The sequence below is a fragment of the Pteropus vampyrus genome, unplaced genomic scaffold, assembly GCF_000151845.1.
Source record: "Pteropus vampyrus isolate Shadow unplaced genomic scaffold, Pvam_2.0 Scaffold219, whole genome shotgun sequence".
Taxonomy (NCBI): Eukaryota; Metazoa; Chordata; class Mammalia; order Chiroptera; family Pteropodidae; genus Pteropus; species Pteropus vampyrus.
This window is the reverse complement of record NW_011889000.1, coordinates 161680-174527: the sequence shown is the minus strand read 5'-3', so window position 1 is coordinate 174527 and position 12848 is coordinate 161680. Positions and strand designations below refer to the sequence as shown.

General features: G+C 35.1%; 1 protein-coding gene across 2 annotated transcripts in view; it reads left to right on the top strand.

The window, feature by feature from the left end:
- RPS6KA5 (ribosomal protein S6 kinase A5) overlaps positions 1–12848 on the top strand; it is a 154025-nt gene that overhangs the window by 45031 nt on the left and 96146 nt on the right. The window contains exon 2 of one of the 2 annotated variants that reach the window (XM_011373178.2): positions 2036–2107. The exons of the other annotated variant lie outside the window; for it this stretch is intronic. The gene's annotated coding sequence lies outside the window, so the exon portion shown is untranslated. The remainder of the gene's footprint in view (positions 1–2035; positions 2108–12848) is intronic. 2 annotated transcript variants of the gene reach the window in all.

Sequence of the window (12848 nt, the reverse complement as noted above, 5' to 3'; positions counted from 1 at the left end):
TATCAACGGTAAGTAAAAGATGACTCTTAATAGAAGCAGGAGTAATAATGTTTAACATTTTCAACATACGACTCTTTAGTAACATCTTATACTTTAAAAAATTTTTGCGTAATAAAACAACAGAATTTAACATTCAATTAGAATAGAGCCAAATCAGTATTTCAAAAGTGGTGGTTTCTGTTGAGCTGGGCTTCTAACAATGTGCTTGACGTACTACAGGAGGTTATGCTATTGTGTGTTGACTAAGATACTACCTGTGTTTTTGTTATTCATTTTAGGTCTGTATTGATGTCACTGTGAACTGGAGGCATGGGCCTTGTACACTGATTTGTTTCCACTATAAAATTAAGCATTAACAGTCAAATTCTTAGAAATAAAAAGAAGATGCTATTTCTCAGGGGCTTGGGGGGGAAGGAAAAGAGTTGTTGTTCAATGGACATAGAGTTTGTTTTACAAAATGAAAAGGTTGTAGAGATCTATTTCAGACAGTGTTATAACGTTAACACCACCATAATGTACACTTAAAAATGGTTAAGATGGTAAATTTTATGTTATGTGTTTTTGACCACAATTAAAAAATTTTCTTAATTCATTTAGTTAAACTTTGGAAAGATGATCTATTTATCCCCTGAAATTTTTAATTCTAGAAGTTCTTAGTTGGGTCTAATTTTCTTGAAGTTATGGTCTCAAAACATTAATTTATTTATAAACCTTTATAATAACACTTACTGGCACAGCAAGTACTGTGTAAATTTAACTTATTTAATCTTCATCACAACTCTATTAGGTAGGTATTATTTTCTGCCATTATGGACATTCTCAAATATACAGAGAATTTTAAAGAAGTGTATGTCGAACACACTTGTACTCACAATATAGATTCTGTAATTAACATTTTGTTGTAATGCTTTGTCGCATATATATTCATACTTATATTAATCCATTACCCAACTTATTTTTTTAAATGAATTTTAAAGTAAAATGCAGATATCGATACGCTTTGAGGGTAGGTATTTTTATCTTCCCCATTTTATACTAGAGAGACCTGAGACACAGAAAAGTAATTTGTTCAAGGTCACACAGCTTTAAAGTGGTAGACCTAGGATTTGGACCAAGCCTGCCTTAACCACACCTGTGGAATGCTGGTTCACATGGTATTAATAGGTATCTCAGTCTTAAAGAGTCACATGCGTATTTTCATGGTATGGGATCTCTGAAGTTCAGCAATATAGAAATCTGTTTAACTTTGTTTAAGCCAACAATTTTCCAGCTTATTTAACTTGAAAGCACCTTTCCCCTAAACCTAACACCCGCTGACATCTCATGCGATAGGACCGTACTTAATTCAATGGAATATACTTTGGCAAATACTCATTTAGAGGATATTTTTATTTTGTTTATTTAGGAAAGAACATGTTTTTGAAGAATTTATATTTTTAAACATAATTCTAGAATTTTAGAGCTGGCCAAGATCTTAGAGTTTATTGAGACCAACTCGTTCATTTGAGAGATCAAAGAACTGAGACACAAGGTTGCCAATTGACGAATGCTGGCTAAATCATGTTCAGGTGCTTAGTGACAGAAATGGGAATAGAACTCAGTCTAGGACCTGGTGTTGGCATTTAGTAGACACTTAATGTATATTTGTTGAATACGTGAATAAATCTTCTAAATCTGTCCAGTTTTCTTTCCAGTGCATATCTATCTACATATTAGAATTTGTGTATATTTTCAGATTGCATTGGCTAAGAGAGTCTATTAATACTTTATTTTTATGTCAACCTTGGTACAAATAATATATACTTACAGAATTCTGAAACAGTTTTGTCGTAATGTACAGCATACAGAAAATTATACAGAACATAACTGTACAGTTTAACAAGTACTTATAAAGTGAACACTGGCTCAGCCATCCAAGTCAGGAAATAAAACATTGCTGGTATCTCGAAAGCCCCCATGAGGTCCCCTCCTATTGCTGATCCCCTTATTTATTTCTTTTTCCTCTTTGTTTTTTTTTTGTTTTTTGTTTTTTTAGCAAATTTAACAGGACATGCAGAGAAGGTGGGGATTGAAAATTTTGAGCTCCTCAAAGTCCTAGGAACTGGAGGTAAGTCTTAAATTAATTATTCTTTTTCTTTTCTTTCCTTTCTTTCTTTTTTTTTTTTTTTTTGAAAAGAAAGTACTTGTTATTTATATGACAGAGGATTGGTATCCCCAAATTTAGAAATCAGCTAAAATTTTAAAAGCATAAGGAATCCAATAAGCGAATTGACAAAGAATATGAATAAATAATTCATAGAAGAAATGCAAAAGGCAAAATTTGAAAGGATTAGCAAGGATTTAGAAGAGTCAACCTCTTTTATTCTGCTGTTGGAAATGTAAATTAGTACAGTGTTTATATAGGAGGCAATATTAAAAAAATCACTAACATTTATAGAAAACTTAATTGCCAAGTGCTTTATACTGATTGACTCATTCAGTCCTCAATTTTATTGATTTTCAGTGATCATCATTTTTAATAATGATTAACTCAAGACCCTTCAGAAGGCTAACAATACGAATTTGGTTAAATGGAACATGGATCTATATGTTCTGTAATCTGTACAATAGGATTGATCTGTACAATAGGATTGAGATGATCTGTATTTACTAACAGTTTTGAAAGCACTCCTTAATGTATTCAATTTTAAAAAGGCCACAGAAGAGAATGTGCAATATATTATTTCCATAATATAAAAAACAGTATGAGTCAACATCTGCAAGTGTATATGTATATAGAAAAGTCTCTGGGATAGACACCAAAATGATAACAGTGGCTGTCCCTGGATGGTGGGGGATTAGATGATCTTGATTTTCCAGTTTTATATTTTTCTGTGCCTTCTGTTCTTACTACTCAAGGGTCAGGCCTCACAGGTGTCCAAGATCCCCCCACTTAGAAGAGCCCCATGTTTGGTTTAATGCTCTGCCTTCACTGTTCTGGAATGCTAAGTAGTTCATGAACAAGGCCCCCCACACTTTGATTTTGCACTGGGCCCGCCAGTCACATAGCTGATCTTGTCGGGAGTGACCTTGTCTCTTCAGCTCTGTTTCTGGAATGTCTTCTTTTTCCTTCCTTCAGGTAGCATTGAAAAGCAGGACTTTAACTCTTTTTCCATCCTCAGCAGGCCTGTTGTTTCTTGCCCTGGAAGGGGAGAGAGAACCTCAGAGGACAGACCAGTTTTCTTCCCCACTCAGATTTAGCTCACACTCTCAGGGGCCCATATACCTTCCGAGACTCCCAGCCCTGCCAGGATGGACCGCTGCTGTCCCTATGCGAGTATCTCTCATACCCCCCGCCGAGTGTCAGGCCTTCTTTCTAGCTGGAGAAAAATCCTTTTTATTCTTCGCTTCCACAGTCAATCCCAGCACTGCCCTCGCTGCTCGTGCACAGGCATATGTTCAAGTTCACAAATGTAATTTGTCTTCAGGTCATTTGATAGTGAGCCTTTATGCCTAGAGCCTTGCCATACAAAGTCTTCATAATTTCCCTGAGTAATTTAGCATATCGGGTAGAGCCAGAGTTTACAGCTGCCAGTGTTAAGCCCTTTGGTTTATTCTCATCAACTAAACATTTTATTGTCAGGAAGAGTATAATGTGATTGTCAACTTGGACACTAAGAAATCATGGTTTTAAAATATCAAAATAATCCTTTTATCCCTACTTTTGTTTCTTACTTCAAAGATAGTATCTACTCAAAGGGGAAAGAGGGTCACAGTCCTGTGATGACTCGGTTCCCTTAGAAATAGTGTCTGTGCCACCTTGTCAGAAGCCTTTTCAAGGCAGTTTATAGGATAGCCACAGAATCTGTTTTATCTGCATGTTTTATATTTTAATAGCTCTATTGCAATATAATTCACACACTATACAGTTCACCCGTTTGAAGTGTACAAATCAGTGATTCTAGTGTATTCACAGAGTTATGGAACCATCACCACAACCAATTTTAGAACATTTTTCTTACCTCAGAAAGAAACTATGAACCTTTTACTTATTACTTCCCAAGCTCATCAACCTCCAAGCCCTAAAGAACCACTGACCTACTTTCTGTATTTAAATGTCCTTTCTGGACATTTCATATAAGTTGAATCACATAATCCGTGGTCTTTTGTGTATGGTTTCTTTCACTTAGTACAACGTTTTTTAGGTTTAAGCTTGTTGTAGCATGAATCAGTACTACTTTGCTTTTTCTGGCCGAATAATATTTCATTGTATGGATACAACACATTTTGTTTATCCATTAATCAGTTGATGGACATTTGGGTTGTTTTCATCTTTTGGCAGTTATGAATAATGCTGCTATGAACATTTTTATGCAAGTTTTTGTGCGAATATATGTTTTAGTTTCTCTTTGGCATATACTTAGCGGTGAATTGCTGTTTCAAATGATAATTCTATATTTAATTTCTTGAGGAACTACCAGACTATTTTCCAAAGTGATGGCATCATTTTATATATGACAGCATACATTCCCACCAGCATCGTATGAGGATTCTGATAACTCCATTCTTTGCCAACACTTATTATTAACTACTTTTTTTACTTTTTGTTATAATCGTCCTACTAGATGTGAAATAGCCAAGGTTAGTTTTTAAGAATGAAATTCATTAATGCTTCAAGTCCTCATTGAATGATTAAATCATTCAGGTTCGCTCATTTACATTTTCTGGTGTTTTACATGAAGTCATGCACACTTAAATACTTTGAGTGCAAGGTTATATAACTTTCCTCTTCAGTTTATTCCAGTTTTAAGTGATCCTTGGTATAAGAATGATTTTCTTATCTTCCTTCTTGCTATAGGTGAGGTATAGCAATTGGCGAGACAGTAAGAAATCTGTGACAGAAGAATGTTACATGCTTAAATTTAAGTTATAATCTGTATTCCCTGAGATGTTTTGTAGTGTCTTGGCCTATATTCTAAAGATTAGAATCTACATTCTTTTTCGTACTGAAGTTTTAGAAATGTCAGCTTTTATGCTTTTTTACCAAAAGCAAAAACTGAGTAAAAACATTAGCACAATTGATTAAATGAAACTAGTTACATATTGTATCTCTGCTTTGATTAACCCAATTATTACTGATTTTATTTTAAAAAAAGATTTGTAACTATTCTTTTAGAAAATAAGTTATAAAAATTCAAACTAGGGTCATGTTTTATTTCAGATGTGATAAAAGCCCCATAACTTTTATTCAGTATTAATAGGTAACTTCTTTGTAGCAAAATAGACATAGAATCTACAGATCTTCTCAAGCACACTATTTAAATGTAGTATTAATTAATTTTCATCACTGTATTTTGTAGTACGAAAAAAAAAAAAGCCATGAAACTAATTCTGTTCCTTGATCTGTCAGTTTTATATTTGGTAGTGTATTCAAATACATAAGTAGAAATAAAGAGGCAGTTTATTTTCTCTTTCTGATAAGATGACAGATTACATATCTTGGCAGTCCCCCTCATTTAAACTCCTAAAGTGCTGGATAAAACACTTAAATAAAAAGTCTACTTAATTATATAGATCAGCTGTCAAGAATAAGGATAATCCTTGGATTCAAAAAAGAAAAGAGCAGGACTCTAGAGAAGTAAATAAGCTTCCTGAAGGCCAAGGTTATGCTGGGGAAACCTAACAGTGAACTGTTCTTTGGGTTTATCATTTTCATGCTTGGTATGAGAGGCAACATCTAAGGCTCTCGAGAGGTAGAGAAGGCTACTTCTCAGTAAAAGACTGAATGCGAAAAAAATCCAGCCTGTAAAGGGAAATGGAGAGGAAACTTTTCTGCCTCTACACTGGCTCTGGGTAAAGGGAATAAAAAATTAAATAAGAGCCTTCCCTGAGCATCCACAACATAAGCCAGGCATCATGCAGATTTGCAGCTTGAATTTGTACACACTTGTGTGATCCCAAAGAACAAAAATCACGTAAGAATTTAGTTTACAGTAGTACTGTACTGACTTGGTAGTTCTCAGGTGTCCTGCAAAAGCAAATGTATATCCTCTTTGGCAAAATAAACGTTTATCCAGACCTTCAAGAAGTATCAGAGGAAGTTTTACAGACATAGTCTTACTATCGAGAAGCAAGGCACCATGAGTGAAAGAAGTAGAAAGAATAAATAGCAGAATTAGACCCACAGAGACTTGGAATTATTAGATATGAAATATGATATACATGTTCATATGGTTTTAAAATTAAAGAGAGATTTTATAGTAATATTAAGGATAAGGCATGCTACAAGGCGACCAGACGGATTTGAAAAAACTTTTCACTGCGACCATAAAAGCCGTAGGAGAGTGGAAGACTAAGTGTCTGCAAAATGCCCAGAGAAAATAACTGTAATTTGGAATTGTATACTCAGCAAAACTCTATTCCAGGAATGAGAGCAAAATAGATGTTTTCACACATACAAAAACTGAGTGTGTTTTCCACCACTAGGTTTTCTCTAAAAGAATTTCTAAAAGATGTAGGGAAAAGAAAAACGATCTCAGGAAAGTTTCTGAGATGCAGAAAGGATTGGTAAGCAGAGAAAATCTAAACAATATTGTCTGTATAAAATCATTGTTGTTGAAATGATTTTAACATTGAAATTGTGAGGTTAGAAGAAAACTGAAATATTGGACAGAAAAAGCTTATCATGTGGGAGGTCATAAGAGGGAGTGTTCTGAGGTGGTGTTTTTCCAACTTTAACATACACACGAGTCTTGAATGTGTAAATTACCACACTGAAAAACGAATAGAAAACCTGAATAGTCCTATAACTGTTAAAGAAATCGGGCATTAAGTAAAAATCTTCCTAGTAGGAAAATACTTGATGCAGTTTTAGGAATTGTGCTGCCAAACGTGAATGGCACAGGTAATTTTAATCTTTCACAAGCTCCTGCAGAGAATAGAAAAGGTGGGATTGTTTCCTCCAATTCATTGTATGAGGCTAGTACTGTAGCCTTAATTCCGAAAACGCACAAAAAGAGTATGAGGAAGGAAATTTATAGGCCAGTTTTACACATGTAAAATTTTAATATCAAATTTATAAAACCAAACCTCGTGTGTATTTCCTTTCAACATGTTTAATACTTTGTCTTATTATTTACCTCAGCTTTTTGAATGGTTCGATCACAGGTCTTTACGATAATTATGCCAAGGCGAGGAAAGAGTTCACCAGCAGTGTTTTACTTCTGTATTTCCATTTCAGGCTGCTTTGCTGTTCTGTAATTGGTCTATTGTTAGCCATGGACACTGCTTTTCCTTTTTGTCACCTGACAGTACACTTGCTTATAAGAAGATGGAATAACTAAGAAACGTCACTGTAGGTATTTCTGTATTTAAAATCACAGTTTTGATGACTAAACGGAGTAGGTGGAAACTTTTATTATGAATATATTAAAATCTCAATTTTTATTCAAAAATTTTACCACTGATCTTTTGGTTCATTACCTTTTTAAGGTAATTTTTTTCAGCACTATTAGAATAATAGAAAAGTCTTATCAGATGTCTCTGTGTCATGTCAGGTTTTTTTGCTTGTTGAAACTGGAAACTCTTCTGTTAAATTAATTTCTATATATTTTAAACTAGAAGAAATGGTATTCATCCCGTATCTGAAGACTGTGGAATTTTGGAACATGAAAGGTTTACTTTTTGATGTGATGCTTAAGTGCATGTAATATTCATGAAAAAAAGTTCTCTTATTCAGAGTATTGCTTAATTTCTCTTTTCAGCTCTCTTGTTTCTTTTGGTTAATCACTAATTTGTTGATCCGTTTTCTAAGCTAGAGACTTGGAAATAAGTTTCGATTCTTCCTATTTTGACCTTTTTATTTCTAGTTTCTTATAAAATACTATAATTTTTCCTTCAAAATGACCCTTGGGTTTACTTTTTCTCTTCCTAGTGCCATCACTCATAGTACCTTATACGTGCATGTCGTTAGGGTTTTCTTAACTGGTCTGCCTTTGTGCAAACTCTTGTTTCCATAATATGCATTTTATGCATATTACGTTGTAAGTAATATGCAGCCTCATGAAAACATGATTGCTCTATTCCGTTTCAGAACTTAAGAGTGCCTTTTTTTCTCAGTTAATTACTCAAGTTCAAATTCTTTTTTTGCTTTCAGGCTTAGAGCTCTGTTTTCTCTCTTGATTTTCTCTAGTTACCCTGAGAGTCCACCTACTTTCTAGTCTAGTTAATTTTCTCTGACGCCCCTACGATTCGTTGCACTTTCCCACCCTCCGAGGCCCTGCCTTGTCTTGTTCTCCCATCCTGGTGTTCCTCCTCTTTTCTGGCCGTCCATATCCTGCCGAAATTGCTTCATTCTCTGATGGAGGCACTGAAGCTCTTTTGTAGAGAACACAGCACAGAGTGGTTCTCTGAATTTTCCTCGTATCTGCTTTTTCTTCTAGGCTGTAAGCTCTTCAGATCATCTCTGTATGTTTCTCCAACCCTGTTGCCTGTTCCCTCCCCGCATCCATAACAATATGAAGTATAATAATAGTCTGACAAGTATATAATTCATGCTCTTGTCTCTTGCAGTATTCTTGAGATTGATACTCTCCCAGGTCCAGGAAATATCTTTGGTTCATCTTTTAGAATTATTTTGTTTCATGATGAAATTTTAGATTCTTCGTGGGAATAATGGTCCTGTTTTTATTTCTCTCCTTACCTTTTCTGCTGCCTTCCTTTGGAGCATTTTGCTTTCTTTGAGACATCTGTCCAAGTGTAGAAGGAAGTCTTTGAACGTACCCGTTGTGTGCATTATTAGTAATTCTGAAGCTTACTGAAATGGAGCATGAAGGTGTCGTCTAAAAGACTTTAGTATTCTCTTTGAGTTTTCTTTATTCATTATACATGCTGTATACTTTGGAGACCTTTTGACATTATGACAAAAAAGATAAAATTTGCCATGTAACTGTAAAGGGTACAGTTGAGTTGATTTTCTCTTCCAATTCTGGTGCATTCGTAGTTGTGAAATACGTGGATACGGAGGATGACTTCGAAGTCTCAGGTTTGAACCTTGACGTTATCACCGCCCTCTTGCATTCTTTGGGTAGATGTCAGACTCTGTGAGCCCAAGTCCCTATTGGCATACATTAATAATACCTATATCACAGTGTTGTTATAAGATCGAGATATGGATATGAATTGTTAATTGCCAGATAATGATCAGTTGAGGTTATTTATTGAACAGGGAACTCCACTGTAAAGTTGTACCCTAAATTAGAAAAACAAAATTATTTAGGACTTACTCATAAGGATAGATTATTAGTTATTTCATATAGTCACTCACTCTGTTAGCATATCTGGGAGTAATTTCAACTGAAGTTATAGTCCTAATAAAAATGTAACAAAAATATTTCATAAATGAGATGTTGAAATTTTATTAACATTTCCAGGAAGTTGATTTGTGTATTACCTTAAAAATAACACGTCAAATGAAAATGTATTTCTTTGTTGTCTCTTAACTATTCAAACATTTTAGATTAATAACCTCTTTGTATTTTAGTTCAACAATCTTATGCTAAAATGTACATAAAATGAGTAATAAAACATTCAGATTGCCTGACTCATAGTAAACGCTATATAAATTTTAGCTATTTATATTGATGTAAGGGAAAGAAGCCCAACTTCTAGAAGAGCTAATGAATGTCATCTCTTAACAAACATTTTATCGTAAAGCCTAAAATATGCCCAGCAGTGGGGAAATACACCCACCAAACGTCTTCCAAGTTTCATGCTGATCTCTCCTAACCCGTCTCCACACGACAACTAGAGCGATCTTAGGTGCACGTTTGATCATGTCGCTTCTCAAAACCCTTTAGTCCATTCCCATTGCTCTTGGAATTCATTTATTCACATGTATTTATTTACTAAGAGGAAAGTACTGTTTTGGGTGCTAGGGATAGCGTAGTGAGCATTAAAAAAAGAGATAACATTACATACAGACTTGCAAATTGAATAATATGGATCCGTTATTCATTTAATGAAGAACTATTTCTGGGTTTATGAGACCTTGGAATGAGTGCTGGCAGAACATAGATACTCAGAATGCCTTGCCTCCAGTAATGTCTAATGAGCAGCAACCATTTGTGCCTACCTGAGTCCCTGGTGCCCTCATAAGGTTACTTTTCCTTATGTGCTTTTTTGGGGGGGGAGGGGTGTCATATAATCAACAACAGACCTTGCAAGTTGTTCTGTGGAAATACTCATCTAGTAGAGAGTCTGTCTTTGGGTTGCTCACTCCAGCCGTAAGTGCTGTCCGCTAAATGTTGACGCTGGTAGTTCTTTACTGATTAGTCTCGGACTCTATCGAAATTGTCCCTGACAGGACAGATTTTTAAAAATTTTTTCTTTATTGTGGACTTTTCAGGAACACATTTTATTTATTAAATAAGATGTAATTTTAGTTCTCTGGGGTAATTTGCCACTAGAGGGTGCTAGACATTGCACTAGGCAACAAAGACACAGCTACTTTATGGTGATATGATAGCGGGGTGAGATCTTTGGTTGAGTCATGAAAAAAAGGTGTGATGACTTAGTCATCATTTGTCATTTTATTCTCTTAGGTGTTTGGAAAGTATCCCTATTAAAATAAGACTTTTAAAGGAATACATTCATTAAAATGTCAAAATTGTCATTCAAAAAAGTTTATAATTTTGCATCTGTATATACCCACTCTACTCTATGCTTCAGTGCAAGCCCACAATGTTTATGGAAATCGGAGAGGTTAATGTTTGTGATATTTTATGCTGTAATCAAAAGATGATTCCATGTGAAGATTTGGGTTGACATTATCTCCCTGGTGTAAATACGGTTCAGTGTGTTACTGACGCTATCTGAGTTCACGTTTGCTAGAAGCACAGCCTGGACAGGGGTTTGGGCACACGCGATTCATTGCAGGAATATTCCTAGAGAGAGCGGGGGAAGCAGCAAGGGCGGGAGACGAGCTTGAGCAGCATGCGCTCTAAGCTGGGGTCTAGATTCAGCCTGAATCTAAGGGAAGTTTTGGAGCAAGAGTGTGGAGGCAAGCCTTTTGTACCCTTGTGAGTCCTTGGCTGCAGGCTGCCTGGGTGGGGGTGTGGTAGGGAATGGTGGAATGTAACCTTCCAGGTATGGCTGTGGCTCCTGTCTGCTGTAGGCCTTTCCTCAGAGAAGAGGCTGTGGCTATTAGCAGCTGGGGTGTGGGTGCACCAGCCTGTAAAGGTGTGATCTGGCAGGGCGTCATTTGCATCTACCACAGTTGGTCCTTAACTGGCCAGTTAACTAGGCAAACAGCTTGTTTTTTGAGGTAAGAACAAAGAATGATTTATGAATGTGCTTCTTAGTCATCTTTATTTTCTTGTTTTCCTATATTTTTCTTTCAGTAAGATCCTCTGGTAATCACATCCATAGGTAGTCATGTCCAAGTCTAGATCTCACAGTCGGAATGGTTTCCTTTGCAGCTTTTTATTCTTTTTATTCTTTCCTGCTGGACCAGAATCTTTAGTGTTGAAGTCATTTGGGACCAGGGGTAAGAAATGGCCTATGGGTTACATGGGTCACCCATATGGAGATAATCAGAAGTTGGCCACAGCCACTTCGTACATTCATGCAATTCTGAGCTGGGTTAATGCGTGTGGTGCAATTCATGCATGTAGTGTCTTAATGCTTTCTCTGGAACCTAAAAAGAGCTCATCTAGAAGATTATTATACAGTTAGGCCTTAATTATTCAAGCTAACATTGTATGCATAAATGGAATCCACAGATAGTTAATCCAGAAACTATTTTTTATTTTCAACCTTCTTACATATTACTTTTTTAGAAGCTATTGCTATCCATGAGAAAATGTCCTGATTTGTGTTCCTGATTCAGCTGTACAGTTGTTTGTGACCATTACAGATAAGCAATGAGTCAAATGGCTCTGGTTAATTTAAAAACTAAAATTGAATTAAATCTAGAATGCTGGCACTTTTATTATGTCTTTTCCAGATCTTTATTATATATCTTCTAGAGAGGATATAAATGTTTATGCCTGAAACAAATGGCCTATTCAGTCTCTTTCATAAAAATTACCGTCTATAATTTCATATGCTTTTACTATGTCTCTGTCTACTTTTAGCATCTATTTAATCAAGCATGTTTTGGGTTTACATCTTTTTCTTGTGTGTTAGAAGAATAATCTGTTTTAACCAATTTACCTTTATTAACCTTAGAAATTTAGTTTTTATGATTTTACAAGTCTTGGCAATGTGGGCTAACAAAAAATAGTTATAGTTAAATGGCTTAAATTGTCCTTTTTTATCTTAAAATTATGTTGAAATACTTAGTTTAATAGGGTTTTTTTTTAATATTTGGAATTAAGTTTGCAGTTAAGATAACTATTGTGTAAAAGGAACAAAGGAATCAGTGCTTCTGTTTGATAAATATGTAAAATCAAGTACATTTTATTTTAAATGTTTTAAAATTTATCTATTTTCAAAGAAGTGTAAGGGTATTTTCAAAAATGGGAAGGAAAGGAACCTAGAAAAACAAAATACGAACAAAACAAAACAAAAAAACAGCACAAGCCAGATAAGGGAAAGTGAATTGATGTTATAAACATCTGGAATGAGATAGTCATTGTGATTGAGTCTTAAATTTAATGCTGAGGTTACTAAGAGGTGGATATAAAGGGAAAATTCTTTGGCCTAAGTCTGTCTGTCTATCTATTTTTTTCTTTCTTTTTAAGGAAAGGCATATCCATTCATTTAGAAATGCAATTGCTGGGTCAAAAGGTATATCTGTTTTTAATTTTTTGAGAAACCTCCAGACTTTTCCGTAGTGGCTGTACCAATTTGCAATCCCACCAACAGTG